Source organism: Phascolarctos cinereus, unplaced genomic scaffold (assembly GCF_003287225.1).
Source record: "Phascolarctos cinereus isolate Bilbo 61053 unplaced genomic scaffold, phaCin_HiC Scaffold_4;HRSCAF=312, whole genome shotgun sequence".
NCBI lineage: Eukaryota > Metazoa > Chordata > Mammalia > Diprotodontia > Phascolarctidae > Phascolarctos > Phascolarctos cinereus.
Genome location: NW_027555847.1, coordinates 224635986 through 224652338, shown reverse-complemented (window position 1 = coordinate 224652338; position 16353 = coordinate 224635986). Strand labels below are relative to the sequence as shown.

Genomic DNA, 16353 nt, shown 5'->3' with positions numbered 1-16353 from the left:
AAAACAACTCTGATTTAGACTTATTCTGCTAGCCCCAGAGGACTAACAGGTGGAAATGAAATTGTTGCAAATTTTAACTCGTTATAAAGAACTTCCTAGAATTTGGAGCAGTCCTAAGCATAGAATGAGTTGCTTCCAGAACTCAGGGAGAGACATTTGGACAGGTGCGGAAGCTGCTGTAATGAAGATTCTGGAGTGGGGGAGAGGTGGAGGACTGCGGCTCTGAGGAGGGTTGGACTGGATGACCTCTGAAGTCCCTTGCACTTGGACATTCTGCGGTCTCCTATGACTTTGGTCAGGAGTTCAGGGTTCTCTTCACCTGACAAGCCACCAAAGGCTGCAAAGCTTCCTTCACTTGCTCTGCAAGGCGCCTAGGAGGTGCTGCTGAGGTATCGCAGAGTGAGGGAGTGGGCCGTGGGGGAAGCAGTTCTAGGAATCTGGACCACGTGCGAACCACGTGGCGCTGGTGCCGACCCGGGCCCCGGGAGGTGGCGCAGGGGCCTGCCGGGTGCTACGGCAAGCCGGGCAGGAAGAAGGAGAGTGGCGCTGCCCGTGGCAGACAGGCCCAGGGCTGGAAGGAGGTAACAGTAGGGAGTGAGAAGGACACTTTTCCTTTCGGGCGACCTCCGACCCGCTACACCTTTAAGGTCGCCGCTTTTCTAGCTGCGCCTTGTGTTTATAAACAGAGAAGATGGCGCGGGTAAAACCCCGGAGAGGCGGATTTTCCGGGCGGGATCGGGAGCCTCCCGGTGCGCATGCGCAATCACCCCCGCCCCCTCCGTGGCCCGGGTAGCGCGCGCTGAGGTTGAGCTCCAGGAGAGTGGGGCGTGCCCTATACGCTCTCCAGCCTCCTCTAGTGTTTACCCCGGCATCTCCGCACGGGCGGAGGCTAGTTGCAAGAAAAATGGGGGGAATGCTGGGAAAGTCTCAGCAGAAAGCCATGGGGAGGGCTAGGTTAATTAGGAAAACGCCCGTTCCGGGGTGGGGAGTAAAGTCTCCCTTCACCCAAATCAAGTTTGCACGCAGAGTTTTCCCTGTGAGACCTAGGAAGCAATTAGACTCAAGGAGATGCGAAAGAGGGTTTTGGTGAAACAAACCTGGGGTGTTACCCTGCTCAAATTTTGCCCCTGGATTTCACAGAATAACAGAATGTTAAAGCTAGAAGGGCCCTTAAAGATTATTTAGTCCTCAAGGACCTCAAGGAGACTTGATTTCTCCAAAGTCCATCAATCAGTCCATAAGCATTTATTAAAGCACCTGCAGAGTACCAGTTACTGGGGACGAGAAGACAAGTAGGAAATCACTTTCCCTCATGGAACTTAAATTCTGTTGGAGACAATATGTAAAATTTAAGTTGTACAAAATAAGTTTATGCAAATTCCTGCAAAATAAACTATTTTGGGGGGCGTTTGTGTTGGTGGGGGGTGAGGGGTATGCACTAGAAGAAAATGCCTCAAGTTTTTGAATTGGGCTTTGGAAGAAGCCTGGGATTCTAAGAGCTGGAGATGGGAATGGAGTGCATTTAAGACTTGGGGGGAGGGCGCAGCATATGCAAAGTTAGGGAGGTGGGAGATGGGATGTGACCTGAAAGAACCAACAAGAAGAACACTTTTGCCAGAGTAAAGAGATCAGGAAGGGAAATGTTTAGCAGCAGACCTGTTGAACCCTAAGTCTTCTGGCTGAGCCTAGTGTGCTTCTTTTGGTCAGCCACTCCCACTTTGATGATGATGATGGTGATGATAAATAGCTTTAATATAACTTTAAGGTTTGCAAAGAGCTTTACAAATATTATCTCATTTGATCTTTACAACAATCCTTGGAGGGTGGTGCTATTATCCCTATTTTAGGTAATCTGGTGGATTAAATTCAGGATCTGGAGTCAAGAAAATCTGAATTAAAATGTGACCTCAGACATGTATTAGCTGTATGATTCTGGATGTCACTTTAATCTGTCTGCCTCAGTTTTCTCAACCATAAAATGGGCATAATAATGCCCATTTCCTGGGGTGGTTGTGAGGATCAAATGAGATGATATTTGTAAAGCTCATTATTTGTATTCATAATCTGTAAAATTTACTTTAACTTTCCCCCTAAACTCTTTATCTCCTACAATTCCTGTTACTGTAGAGGCAACATAATCCAGTCCCTCAGGCTTGTAACTGAGGTGTCATCCTTGGCTCCTCATGATCTCTCACCTCTCATATCCAAGCTATTGTCCATTTCACCTTTGCACCATCTCTCCAATAAGCCCTTTCTTTTATCATCACCTTAGTCCTGTATTATTACAATAGCCCGTTGGTGGATTGGCCTGCCCCAAGTCTCTCCCCACTCCAATCCATCCTCAGTTACTAAAGTGATTTTTCTAAAGTATAGGTCCAACCATGTCACCCCCTACTCAATTGCCTTCAGGATCAAGTGAAAAATGCTCTGTTGGGTTTTCAAAAACTCTTCATTACCTAGCCTCCCCCTGACCCCACTTTCTAATCTTCCTACACTTTGGCCTCCTTGTTGTTCCACAAGCAAGACACCCATTTCTCTTCTCTGGGCATTTTCTCTGAATGCTCTTCCTCTTCATCTCTGCCTACTGGCTTCTCTGGCTTCTTTTAAAGCTCAAGTAAAATCCCATGTTCTACCTGAAGCCTTTCCTAATCCCTCAATTCCTGTGCCTTCCCTCTGCTACATCCTATTTATCTTGTATATAGCTGCTTATACATTTTTATAATGTCTCCCCCATTAGATTGTAAGCTCTTTGAGAACAGGGTCTGTCTTTTGCCTCTTTTTTAACCCTAGTGCTTAGCAGAGTGTCTGACACATAGTAGGCACTTAATAAATGTTTATCGACCGACTAAAGTGCATAGCATAATTCCTGGCACGTAGTAGGTGCTTAATAAATGCTTGTTTACTTACAGGTGAAGAAACAGCAGATAGAAGTTAAGTGACTTGACCAAGGCCACAGAGGTAATAACTGCTAGAGACAGTGTTTGAATTCAGGTCTTCCTGACTCCAAGTGTATCAGTCTGTCCACTATGCTGCCAAGCTCTTCTCATTGCCGGAATACAAAAGAAGAAGTAGGAATTAGGAAAATATATGGCCAGAGGATTCTTGGACCACGCTACAAAGGTTTTGAAACTGAAGAGCGGCCAGATGAATTCAGCCTTGTCTGTCTCACTGGTCCTGACTTCTGGTAGAAGAGCTAAGACAACAATTAAAAGCTATTCCTGTTGCATTGTAAATGATATGTCTGCTGAAGCTCGTCATTTTGATGATATTAGCAAAGATCACACAAGGCATAGATTAGTCCAGTGTATAATTAGGATATTTCAGTTTTAACTAAAGACAATTTTCCATGGAGTTACATACAGGCTGAAACAATAATAATTAAGGCATTGCAGTCACTTCTGACACCACAATTAATATTGAGGAAGGACATGTTAATCGAACTACTTAAAAAAAAAACTTAGCTGCTCCCCTAGAAAACCTATAATTTATCTGAAATTTCTAAAGCTCTTTCTCAGATTTTTTCTTCTTCCATTTTTAAGTTTGGAGAAGATCCATGCAACCATTTATAATTATTCAACCATGAAAAAGTGCAGATTTCAGTATTTTAAAGCTCCTTTTTACAGTTGTATAAGCAAAAAAAAAAAAGGCAAGCCCCACAAAACTTGGCAGCATGAACTATAAACTGAAATTTCTCTATTTACTTCAAACAACAGTAACATTCTCCAGTTCTTACTACACATATGGATGTCTGAGCAAATAGAATGCTTGATATGTGTTTATAATTTCATTCTTTTCACACTATAGCATAAAACACATTTCACCAACTTTGGCTCATACACGTAGCAATTTATCATTTGTGAGTCAGTAACCACCAAAAGGTGAGGCTCCTGGAAAGCTGCCTGGATCTGGTTAGTGAAGGAACCAGGTGTGAAATGTCCAGCAATAGGTGTGGCACCAATGGCAGGCCAAATTTCAAAACAGTGTCTGCTAGCCAGCTCTCCTAGATTAGGTAATACTCATGTCAGTTGGATTTTCAATGGCAATGATGGCCCAAGCTGGAAGCAGAAACTTTACCCAAGCCCTTTTCAAATTTATGAGGTAAATGCTATCACTGTACCTTTTGTAAGTCTACTGTTCTACTTAGAAATCCAAAAGGTAGCAAAGGATTTGAAGACATCCCTCTCCTATATCTCCAAGACATCTAGAACTCTGAGTATTGTGAAAGTTTCCTTTTTAAAGTTACGACAGAAACTATATGGGACCCTGTTTTGGAAAGCGTGAAAAGTGATATTCTTTGTTTTTATATAACAGTCAGTTCCAGGTGTAATAACTCTTCCTTCTCTCCCTCAGTTTCCCCTCCTCAGCAAGACTTGAACCCTTCCTTATAACAAAGGAAAACAGATTTTTAAAAACTGATATAGGAAAGGGATAGGAATAAGCATTTATGTAGTGCTTACTATGTGCCAGATGTGATGCTAAGCACTTTTTACAAATATTGTCTTACTTGATAATGTCTGATATAGTGACCAAGTCTCATAGAAGGCAGTATTTGCCCCCATTGTCCCCTATCTCTACTGAGAAGAGGGAAGTGTGTTTCATTAACAATTCTTTAGGACTAAGATTGATTATTTTAATTACTCAGAATTCAGCTTCCTTTTAATTTAATTTAGTTCTTATAATTTACATTACTGTAGCAATTCTCAGCCATTCTTCTTGATCTATCTGGGACTTTTCTTACTGTTGCTTCCAGTGCCCTCTCGCTTTCTTGTGCTTTTGTACTGCTGATTTCAGTTTCTCCTCCTACCTTCTCTCTCTGCTTTGCTACATCACAATCCATGCCTATCCCCTAAAATTATTACTATCCCCCAGCGGTTTCCCCTGGGCCCTCTCCTCTCTTCTTTCCTCTGTACGGTCTCTCTCTGATCTCATCAGCTCCCATGTATTTAATTATAAACTCTAAGCAGACTGACTCCGAAATCAATCAATCAATCAATCAATCAATCTATCTACCTATCTGCAGTTTTCCCATAATGGGGAAATGGCCAGTAGGGACCCAGTCCTTTGAGCATATTGTATTATGTTTTGCCTAGTGCCATCCCATGTGGATTAATTGTGGAGCTTGCTTCTGGAAATGTGTGATGACTTTGTCCCCAATTCAGAATGCACGCAGATATTCTGTGACTGTTCGCTGAATGCTTGGTGAAGAAAAGACTTTTAGTTGGCTTCTGAGCCAGAATTGACTGTGCGTACAAAACTCCAATAGAAGAACTCAGTCTCTCTTTCTCTGGCAGCTTTCAAGTGAAGAGGAAGAAATGCTGTGGATATTCATGAAGAGAGGTAACCCTAGCATCAGTGGCAGATACTGCTGAGGATATCTTCTCTCCCCATCTGGTTCTCTATGGGAATGCACAGCCTTGTTTCTTCTGTTCCTGTTGTGTTTATTCCTTCCTAATCCAAGGTGAAGGAGTATTGGAGATGGAATGACCTTGTGAGCTTTAAAAGATTTGAAGAGCATCTAAAAGTGCAATAATGAAAGCCCGTGGTAACAACTGCCATAGCTATCATGCCTGAGCCAGGTGAAGGAGTCAGCAGGGCTGAGGACTAACATGCTGGTCGCCTGTGTGACCCAGCCCAGAAGTGAATTGACCCTTCAGCTGAGATTCCATGTCCTGCAGTCGAGGGAATAACTCATCCATCTATAGATGTATTTGGAAGTGAATGTTTATAGTATCTACTTTAAGTCTGAGTCCACTCTCTTTAAGGACCAAGGTGGTAGAAGGAAGAGTGTCTTCCAGATTGGACATGATGGGGGGAAGAGGGCATGGTAGAGTTTTTTTGTGCTTCTTTTCTTGCTCTATCTTTTCAGTAAATAGCTCTGAGTTCAAATCCAGCATCACACACTTACTAGCTGTGTGACTCTGGCAAGTCATTTCACCCTATTTGCCTCAGTTGCTCATCTATAAAATGAGCTGGAGATGGAAATGGTAAACTTCTCCAGTATCTTTGCCAAGACAACTTGAGGTAGGGTCACAGAAAGTTGGGCAAAACTGAAATGACTCAACAACAACAAAAACTTATTAATGTTAATTGCTTATTGATGATATTAAGGAGATAATAACTGATAAGTAATAATGGGGAAATACTGACTGGCACTGACAAATGATTGGGACACTGATCACTGGCACTGATTTTGGGGAGGGAACACATTGGATAGGGGCTTAAGCTGATAGCACAAGAAGAATCACCCTAACCCCTCAGGGTTACCCCTACATATTCAAGGGAGAAGTGTAGCTGAGCTCTAGGGATCTGACTTGCTGTGGAAAATGAAATTGGGGTTGGGAGAGTGAGGCCCAGAGTCTGTAAGCGCTATAGGACCATAGATTTAGAGCTCAAAGGGACCTGAGGAGGTCATGAATTACCACCTCCTCGTTATATAGATGAGAAAACAGGTTAAGTGACTTGCCCAGGGTCACACAGTAAGTAAGCTTCTGAGGAGAGATTTGAACCCAGATCTTTCTGACTCTAAGTCCAGTGCTTTTTCCATTATACCTTGCTGACATAGGATATCATATGCAATGTCCAATAGGCAGGTAGTGATGAGGACTGAAGTCCAAAGGAAATATTGGGGATGGATGTATAGATTTGTGAGTCAGAGGATGGAAGCCAGATTGCAAAGGGCTGAGGAGAGAAAGAGCCAATGAATGGAGACAGATTTTTTTCCTTCTCCCCTCCCTTCCCTCCCTCCTCTCCCTCCCTCCCCTCCCCCCTCCCTCCCTCCCTCCCTTCCCTCTCCTCCCCTCCCTCCCCTCCCCTCCCCTCCCCTCTTTTCTCCTCCCCTTCCCTCTTCTTTCCTCTTTTCTCTTCTCTTCTCCTCTCCTCTTCTCCCCTTCCCTCCTCCTCTCCCCTCCCATCTCCTCCTCTTCTCTCTTCTCCCCTCTCCTTCCCTTCCCTCTCCTGTTTGTTTGTTTGTTTTTGCTTTTCTGGACCCCCTTAGCAGTTCAGTGAAGGCTATGGTCCCCTTCTCAGTGTAATGTTTTTAAATGGATAAAATAAAATACATAAGATTATAAAGGAAACAAATTATATTGAAATACAGTTATCAGCATTTAAAAAAAGGTTATAGACCCCAGGTTAAGAACCCCTTCTATAGATTTATTTTGGTTCTTTCAGCCCTCTGTGGTCTAGCTGGCAAAAGAGAGGACTGGAAATTCTCATCTTGTCCCAATTCTATCAGATTTATTAAATTGTAAACTCATTGAGGCAGGAAATAAGGTTTTTAAAAAAAAATCTTTATTTTCTTGGCCTCTACCACCATGTCTTATGCATTAAAAAAAAAAAGGAAGAAAGGAAGAAAGAAAGAAAGAAAGAAAAAAGGCCACATCTGTGATTTCATTGGCATAGGGAATACCTGATGAGGACACTCACTCTGCCATCAGATTGGCACTTGTTTTGCAATTTATAGTCTTAAACACTTGCCTAGGGCACTGAGGTTAATTAACTTGCCCATGGTCAAACAGCCAATATGTGTCACTGGCTAGACTTAAGCATTAGTTGTCCTCACAATGAGGCTAGCTCTACCCACTCTACCATTCCTGGGCATTTTGTTGTACTTGTGGAGTCGTTTCAGTGTATCTGGCTCTTTGTGACCCCATTTGGGGTTTATCTGGCAAAAATAGTAGAGGGGTTTGCCATTTCCTTTTCCAGCTCATTTTGCAGATGAAGAAACTGAGGCAAACAGGTTAAATGATTTCCCCAAGGTCACCCAGCTGGTAGGTGTCTGAAGCCAGATTTTAACTCAGGAAGATGAGTTTTCCTGATTCTAAGCCCTTGAACTTGGGTGCAATGGATGATTAATTATTGTTTGTTGAATTGAATTGTCCATTAACTTCCCGGGTTGTTTTGGAAAAATGGCCCATTTTGCATCATTTAACCACTGCACAGGAAAGGTAGAGTAATAATGAATGAATATTTAAAAGGTACTTTGACCTTCCTCAGATCAAAAATAGCTATTATTAGGGTGATTTTGTATTTCTCTTGAGTTTTGAAGGCCTTTAATTATCATGTTCCATTTCCCAATGTACTGTAGATGGCACTGTAGGATGAAAATTGCAGCAATGTGTGACTTATGGAGAAAAGGAAGGATCAGGATGTACAATAGTCAAGATGTAGCTGAGTCTAGCCAGAAACCATCTTGTTATTGTCCCTCATAAATCTATCTTAATATTTAATTAATTTTCTTGTTAAATATAGGTGCAACTATACAAGTTTAATGTTGTAAAAATTATTTGGCACAACTCTGAGCATAGAAATATCTGTATTTTAGGGAAAGAAATGTCAGGCTCTTTGTAATTTCTTATTTTGGTGAGTTCAGGAATTATTTTAATTCAGATTCTAGAAGGAAGGAGGGTGGAAGGGAAGGAGAAGGGAAAAGGCCAAAGGTAAATTTAGCTTGTTTTAAAATTGTGTCTAGATTATATCTACTGAAATGGGAAGAAAGTCTCTTCCTCTCATAGAGTTAGTTCTAGGTCTAGAGCTGGAAGCAGTAAAGTCCAAACCCCTCATTTCAGGGATAAGGAATCTGAAGTGCAGGGAAATGATATAACTTGCCCAGGGTCATACAACTGGTAAGAGTCAGAAGTGGGATTTGAAAGCAGGTCCCTGTGCTTTGAGGCCAATGTGCTTTCCATTAGGCTAACGTTTGTCTCCCTTCTCCACCCCTCTCTCACTCCTCCTCTTGAAATTTAGAACCCAGGCCACAGCAGAAAAGACTTAGAGTTTGCAGTGGATAGAGCACCAGGCCTGGAGTCAGAAAGACTCATCTTCCTGAGTTCAAATCCAGTTTCAGACACTTGCTATCTGTATAACCCCGGACAAGTCACTTAACCCTGTTTACCTCAGTTTCTTCATCTATAAAATGAACTGGAGAAGGAAATGGCAAACCATTTCAGGATCTTGGCCAAGAAAATCCCAAATGAGGTCATGAGGGTTGGACGTGACTGAACAACAACAACAAAGAGCTCTTGTAGGGCAGAGCTGAAACAAGAATCCAGGGGTCCTGTTTTCTAATCCAGCTCTATTTCAATCATATGTCTAATATAATAAATATTTATTGGATGTTTAACATTCGCTAAGCACTGTACTGGGCAACCTGGAGATAGAAAGCTTAGAAAAGACATGGTTCCTTCCTATAAAGAATTTAACTTTTTTCCCATTAGGAATTTATGGTCTATTAGGGGATAGGACACTGCTACATAGAGGGACAGCATGGTCCAGAGTAAAGACCACTGGCTCTTCATTCAGGAAGACTGTGATCATATCTCACTGTTAGCTCACAGATGCTTACTGGGTGACTTTGGGAAGGCCAATTAAATTCACTGATTCTCAGTTCTTGTATCTTCACAATGAGGGAATGGACTCAGTGACCTCTGGGGTACTTTCTAGCTCTCAGTCTCTGATCTTTTGGCACCATTTGTCAATTTCTGGGATGAGACATATGAATTAGAAAACATAATATTGCCTAATGAGCACATTGGAGAGTTATGAAACTAAATGCTCTATGAGTTTTGAGGGGAGAAGGTCATTACCTTGGCAGGCTAGAGAAGATATTGCCAGGAAAAAATTATAAATAAGTCAGTCATTTGTTCACTGACACAAACAACTGTATGAAAAGAGTTCTCAGACTCTTCAAAGTATCAGTATCATAGTTCAACTATATTATGGGTTAAATAAGCTTTTGTGTATTGACCTGTGAATGAAGTCATCATTTCTAACATATTTTCTAGAGGGAAATTTGTTCTGAATTATAAACACAGTACTAAGACCTCCATAAGCTCTAAAATTTCTTTCTTTCATCATAACCTCTTATTCTTCCATCCATTCTGACTCATTCCTTCTGCCTCTTCTTTATCCTCACTGTGACCTCTGACTTCTGGTCCCATCTTTGTCTTCCCAGTCCATCCTTTGCTGGCCCCACTTTCTTCCCTTCATTGTCTTGACCCTATGGATGTCTAGTTCAGCTAGATAACTCCATTCTTAAATCTGTTATGTCCAGTAGAAACATTTGGTCAAATCTCCTTTGGGTTCACTTTTGTTTGTACTCCTCTTCTAGAGAGTCATGCAACAGTGTTAAATGACTTCACTAAAATTCATCTTGTCTCACCTTAACTAGATCTTCACACACCAGGGCAATCTTTTTATCCTTTCATTTATTGCAATCTCCGATATGGCTGTTCCAAAACTTTTCTCTCCTTGAGACCCCATACACCATCACTTTTCCTTTCCCTCTCATCAGATGATCTTGCCTCTGCATGGTACTGTGCTAAGAAATTACTGAGAAAATAGAGGCCATCTGGCATGAGCCCCCTTATCTCCCATATTCCACACCCCAAACCCCTCCACATTGTCCCATATTCTTTTCATGGTGCTTGCCAAGATCAACCCCTCTACCTGGGCCCTTGGGCTCAGGTGTTACCTTTCATAGAAAGCCTTTCCTGACTACCCCCCTCCATCCACCAAGTTCTTTCTATTCTCTCCTCAAATCATCTTGCATTTCCTCACATTATACATTATACCCTGCCAATCCCCCCACATCTCCCCAGTAGACTATAAGCTCTTAGAGGGCAGAAACTATTTTGTAATTTTATTTTTGCTTTGTATCCCCAATTCATAGTGTGGCATCTTTAAGGTTCTTAATGCCTGCTAATAACATGAACTGAATTATAAACAAGTTCTCGGAAATCAACTCTACAAATTGGGAACCCATTGGATATCCAGGAAACATGGCAATTCTGAATAACAGGTATTGGGGGTGACTATTTTGTCACAAGCCTGTTATAAAACATTTGCCCCTGTTTGCCCAAAGATGTAAGGAGAGCAGTTCTTGCAGTGGCACTCTAGACAGTGTTTTGTTTCAGTGTTTCCAGATCTCTAAGATGTTAGAGGCTGTTCTTTCCCTCAGATGCCTTGATAGGAAGCAGTCAAATGACAGCAAACCTGCAGACTGTGTTGTGAGAATTTTTTTGTTCTCTGTAAGTTCCCCAAAGAACTTGTTGAGGATCCTTACTGTTGAATTTATAGTAGCAGTGGTTGCTCCGTTGCTAAAGCCACAAATCACATCTGTCAGCTTCCACCATGGTGATAAATTGTAGAATGATCTGCTGATAACTTTTAACATATTTGGTTTCAGTGAAAGACAAGAGCCTAATAATATTCTTTCTGTGGAGGATTTATGGGAGCACACGGACAAGAATTACACAGATTGGTTTGTTTGCCATTGTTACCAATTAGAGGGAGGACTCATGTTGATGAGAACCATTGAAATATTAAAAAAAAGTACCAAGGCTGTGTATCATGTATTAGTCTTCTATTAGGGAATGGGAGCAGAATAACAGCACCTACTTTACAAGTTTGTTGTGAAGTTTAAATGAGATAATGCATGTAAAATGTGTCGTAAACCTTAAAAGTACTATATATATATATATATATATATATATAATATATATATATATATATATATATATATATATGTATGTATATACGCATGTTAGCTATCTTTTTCTTTTCTTTTTATCAAAAAAATTTTTTTCTGGAGGCAGTGGGGTTAAGTGATTTGCCTAGGGTCACAAAGGTAGTAAGTGTCAGAATCTGATTTTGAACACAGGTCCTCCTGACTCTGGCCAGGGTAGTGCTTTGTCCATGGAGCTACCTAGCTGCCCCTATTTTTTTTTCTTTTCCAATAGAATATACTCTCCTGGAGGACAGGAATTTTTGTTTTGCATCCCAGGATGTAAAATAGTGCCAGACACATAATAGAGACTTAGTAAATACTTGTTGAGTTGAATTGAATTGAACTGATATCTCATGTGAGGATATTTATAGCTCATGCAGCCACTCAAATGGACTGCTAAAATGAAACCAGCTTTCCTCCAAGAAAAAGTACTGGTTAAACGCATGTAGTGACAACCAGGTAATAGTTTAGTGTTTTACTCACATAACATGCCTGTTTTCCTTTGTCAGGCCTGTCCATCTTGTTTCTCTCACCTCATCTTTTCCCCCTCATATGCTCCCTAGGAACACTGTATTTGTTGGAGGTCACAGAGGCATCAGAACAAAGCCATCACTACAGTCTCCTGTGGTCTGAGTTTCCTTCCATTCTGTGACTCGGACTCTTTCAGAGTAGACAGGGAGTCCTCATCTTGCAAGTGAGGAAATAGAGGATCAGAGAAGTCAAGAAGGCAGTGGATAGAGCACTGGGCCTGGAGTTGGGAAGGCCTGAGTTCAAATTTGACCTCAGGTACTTCCTAGCTGTGTAACTTTAGGCAGTCACTTAACCACTATTTGTTTCAGTTTCTTCAACTGTGAAATGAGGATAATAATAGCACCTACTCTGCAGAATTGTTGCATGGATCAAATTTGATAATATTCGTAAAGTACTTAGCATGGTGCCTGGCACATAGTTGTTCATCTTTCGTTTTCAAAGATGACCAGTGATGTCATGGGGTGATGTCTTGACTTGCTCATGGGATTTAAGTGAGGCGGCAAAGCTGTCAAAGTTGAGCAGCCTCACTCTCTTCCACAGTCATCAAAGTCCAGTGGCATGACAAAAATCAGGGTGACTGGTGATGGCCTAGATGCAGTGAAGGACCTTGGTATCTTCAATGTCTGACCAAGCTCTAAGTGCTCCACAGAGCCTGCTTCAGTTGCTTCATGGCTGTTGGAACAAATTGTTCTCTCTCCCCTGTTCTGCTGGGGGAGATCTTCACATGCTTGGAGTAGACACCTCCCTAATTCACCAGTTGGTTTAAGGCATGTTGGTTACCCTTGACCTGGGTCAGCCCATTTACTAGGACAGTTTTACTAGAATGTAGCTGCTGTGCATGCTACAGCTTCTTGGAGCCATGGATGAGAGTTGGGTGACAGGTGGACACCAAAGATAGATGAGCCTTGGAAAGGGCTCAGCATGCCCTCATCACAGAGGTACTAGTCCTTCCTGAACAAAGGAGGGAGCGTCATATGTGCAAAGGCACAGATATGGGAGATGGAATATCCTGGTGTGAGGGATGTCCAACAAGCTAGAAAAATAGGTTGGGGCCAGGTTGTGAAGGCCTTTAAAAGCTAATCTGAGGATTTAATATCTTATTCTACAGTCAATAGGGAGACACTGGACTTAATTATGCAAGGAAGTCAAATGGTTATATCTGCCCTTAAAAAAATTACTTTAACCACTAGTATGTAGAATGGACTGGAATAAGGAGAGACTTGCGGCAGGGGTGACTAATACCAATGAAGAATCCAAGCAAGAGGTGATGAGGTCCTGAGTCATGGTGGTAGCCATGTGAATGGAGAGAAAGAAGAGTTTATATGTAAAAGATCTGGTGAAGTTAAAAATGGCAAGATTTAGCAACTGATTCATCATGAAAGATGAAGAAGTAAGGAGTCTGGATAATGAGGACGCTACACAAATCTGGGAGATGGGAGATTAGGAAGGAGATGATGTCTTGACAGAACTTAGGAAGCCTGGAAGAATGGAGGGTTTAAGGGGAAATATAAAGAAGGTTTAGATATATTGAGTTTAAGATGTCTCTGAGACATCTAGTTTGAAACATCTAATAGGCAATTAGTGATGTAGCTTGAAGCTCATGGGACACACCCTAGTGTAGGATATGTAGATCTTGGAGTCACTGGTAGAGAATTAAACTCATGGACTAAATGATATGAAAGGTCCTTCCAGTTATATGAGTCTATGAGTCAATGAGTGGCCAATTTTATTCAAAATCTACTATGTAAGAATCAATACTGAACAGTAGAGGAATAGGGGAACCAGCTGCCTTGAGGCCACATATAGCTCCTTAGGTCCTCGAGTCTTCAAGCTGCAGGTCCCCCACCCCGAGTGATAGAATTTGAATTCAGTTTAGCAATGTAAATTCTATGATGGTCAGACATAAATAGGATTAGGCTCTAGAAAAATTATGGGTGGAAGGTCTGAGTGTCAGCACTCAATGAACAGGGAACTTCTCGGGTCTCCTGTAAAAACAGCTCACAACTAGGCAAATAAACAAAATATTTTAAAATGGAAATGAAACCAACTAAAACAGCAACCCCAGTCTTCTTGGTCACTTTTGATTGGTAAGTAGAGGCAGCGAATGTGTAGTAGGAGATTTGAATGCCACTGGTTCATCTCACATCCTCATGTCATCTTTACCTCTCCCTTGTCCCTTACTCCACAAGTATTGGATCTTCCCCATCCTTTCCCACCCATCATCTGAAACAAGGTGTGTGTGACTGATTAATATTACAGTAATCCCCTTTTAAAAAGGTGGAGGAGTCAGGAAGACCCGAGTTCAAATCCTGCTTCAGACACTTACTAGCTGTGTGACCCTGGGCAAGTCATATAACCCCTATTTATTCCACTGGAGAACCCCATGGACAGTATAGTACATGGAGTCACAAAGAGTCAGACACGATAACAACCTGTCACATAGTAAGGCACTAGATAAATACTTATTCCCTCCCTTTTCCCATCAAGAGACTTACTTAAGGTCATATGTGCAATGTTTAACTGATTCAAGGAACGCTATTTTTCCAAAGCAAATTGAAAAGTTAATGAGTAATTCAAAGTAGGAGGCAGTATAGCATAATAGCTGGCTTGAGGGTCAGGAAAACTTGGGTTAAGTCCTGACTCTGACATATACTTCACTGTCCCTCTCCATGCCCCAGGACATCCTCTAAGACTTTTATTTGCAGAGTGTTGTTGTTTAGCCATTTTTCGGTTGCATCTGACTTTTCGTGACCCCTATTTGCAGAGTAGGTGATCTAATTGGGTAAGGTGAGCTTCCTTCCAAAAACAAACACTAATAACTGACATTTATATAGTCCATCAATCAATCAGTGTCTATTAAATGTCTGTCATGTGCCAGGCACTGTTCTAAGTGCTAGGGATCCAAAAAGAGGCAGAAAACAGTCCCTGCCCTCAAGAAGCTTACAATCTAATGGGGAAGACAACTTGTAAACAGATATATATATATATATATATATATATATATATATATATATATATATGCACAAAACAAGCTATATACAGGAAAAATAGATAATTAGAAGAAGGAAAATGCTGGAATTAAGAGGAATTAGGGAAGGCTTCCTGTAGAAGATGGGATTTAACATCTTTCATGGAAACAAATGGGCAACATTTCCAAGCCTCATATGACTCATCTTATCTCGTCTCATGTGACTTTTGTCTTTGTCCTTCCAGGAATTCTCCACAGATAAATTAAACTGCCCAGTGTGGCAGAGCTCTTCTTCCAAGTCTTTTCAGTTGCTTATGATTGAGTATTAGTGGAACACTCAGTCTATCTAACTGTTTGTTACCTTTGACTCTTCCTACATGGCTAACTCACCTCATTTTCTGAATTTTTGTCAATCATGCGTAGCCTCAATGAGGATACTTACTCTCTGTGTGATGCTGGGTAAGTTATCTCATCTCTGTCTGCCTCATTTTCTCCAACTGTAAAATGAGGATAGTGATAGCACCTACCTCCCAGGGTTGTTGTGAAGATCAAATGAGACAACATTTGAAAGTGTTGTAGAAACACTAGCTATTATTACTGTTTGATGATTTGCAGTCACATAGCATCATTAAGAGAATATTGATGTTGAAAAGATGGGATTTGGAATAGTGACAGCTTGGCATCACTGAAAATACTGCCTAATTTCCTAAATATGATCGAGCCTGTTCCCTTCCTCCTACCTCAACTCATTGTCCATCTGCAGCACTGGTTCTCATCCAACTGCATATCGTAATCTAGGCAATTGTCATTCTTCATCCACTTGTTTTTCCCTGTGTAGATGACTCAATCCAATCTCTTTTGAGTATCCTAGTAATTCTAAAAAGACAAGGGTGTTCTAATTTTGGAGAAAGACTCAAGAATGTGTACCCAGAAATTCTTTGCTCTCTATATAGCAAAGTAGATTTGGCATTCTAAATGGAAAACAGGACTAAGATAACTCACCAGGGAAGAAGAGCACAGGTTAGGACAAAAGAAGTTAGATTGAATCACTGGTTGTTAGCACTGGGAGGGACCTTAAAGGTCCTCTTGTTCTGTCTCTTCATTTTACAGTTGAGGGACTTGAGACTTATGGAAATGAAATGACGTCCAAGTAAATGGGAGAGTTGGGACTGGAATCATCTTGTCTTGGTGCCAAGGTTACAGTCTGAAAAAGAGTAACCCCCTTATTCTCTGAGTGGTTTTCACTGGATTGACCTGAGGTGAACTCAGCTGTCCCTTTAACTCTACTTTAACTCATCCAGGCTCATAAACTTTTTTAAAAAAACTTTTCCATCATCCTTAACCCATA

General features: G+C 41.4%; 1 long non-coding RNA gene across 1 annotated transcript; it reads left to right on the top strand.

Annotated features, from left to right (window-relative positions):
* The first annotated feature begins 467 nt into the window (after nt 1-467).
* Nucleotides 468-3233, top strand: LOC110223229 (uncharacterized). The gene is made up of 2 exons (XR_002328633.2): nt 468-581; nt 2910-3233. It is a non-coding gene; the product is annotated as an uncharacterized LOC110223229 (long non-coding RNA).
* The last annotated feature ends 13120 nt before the right edge of the window (nt 3234-16353 follow it).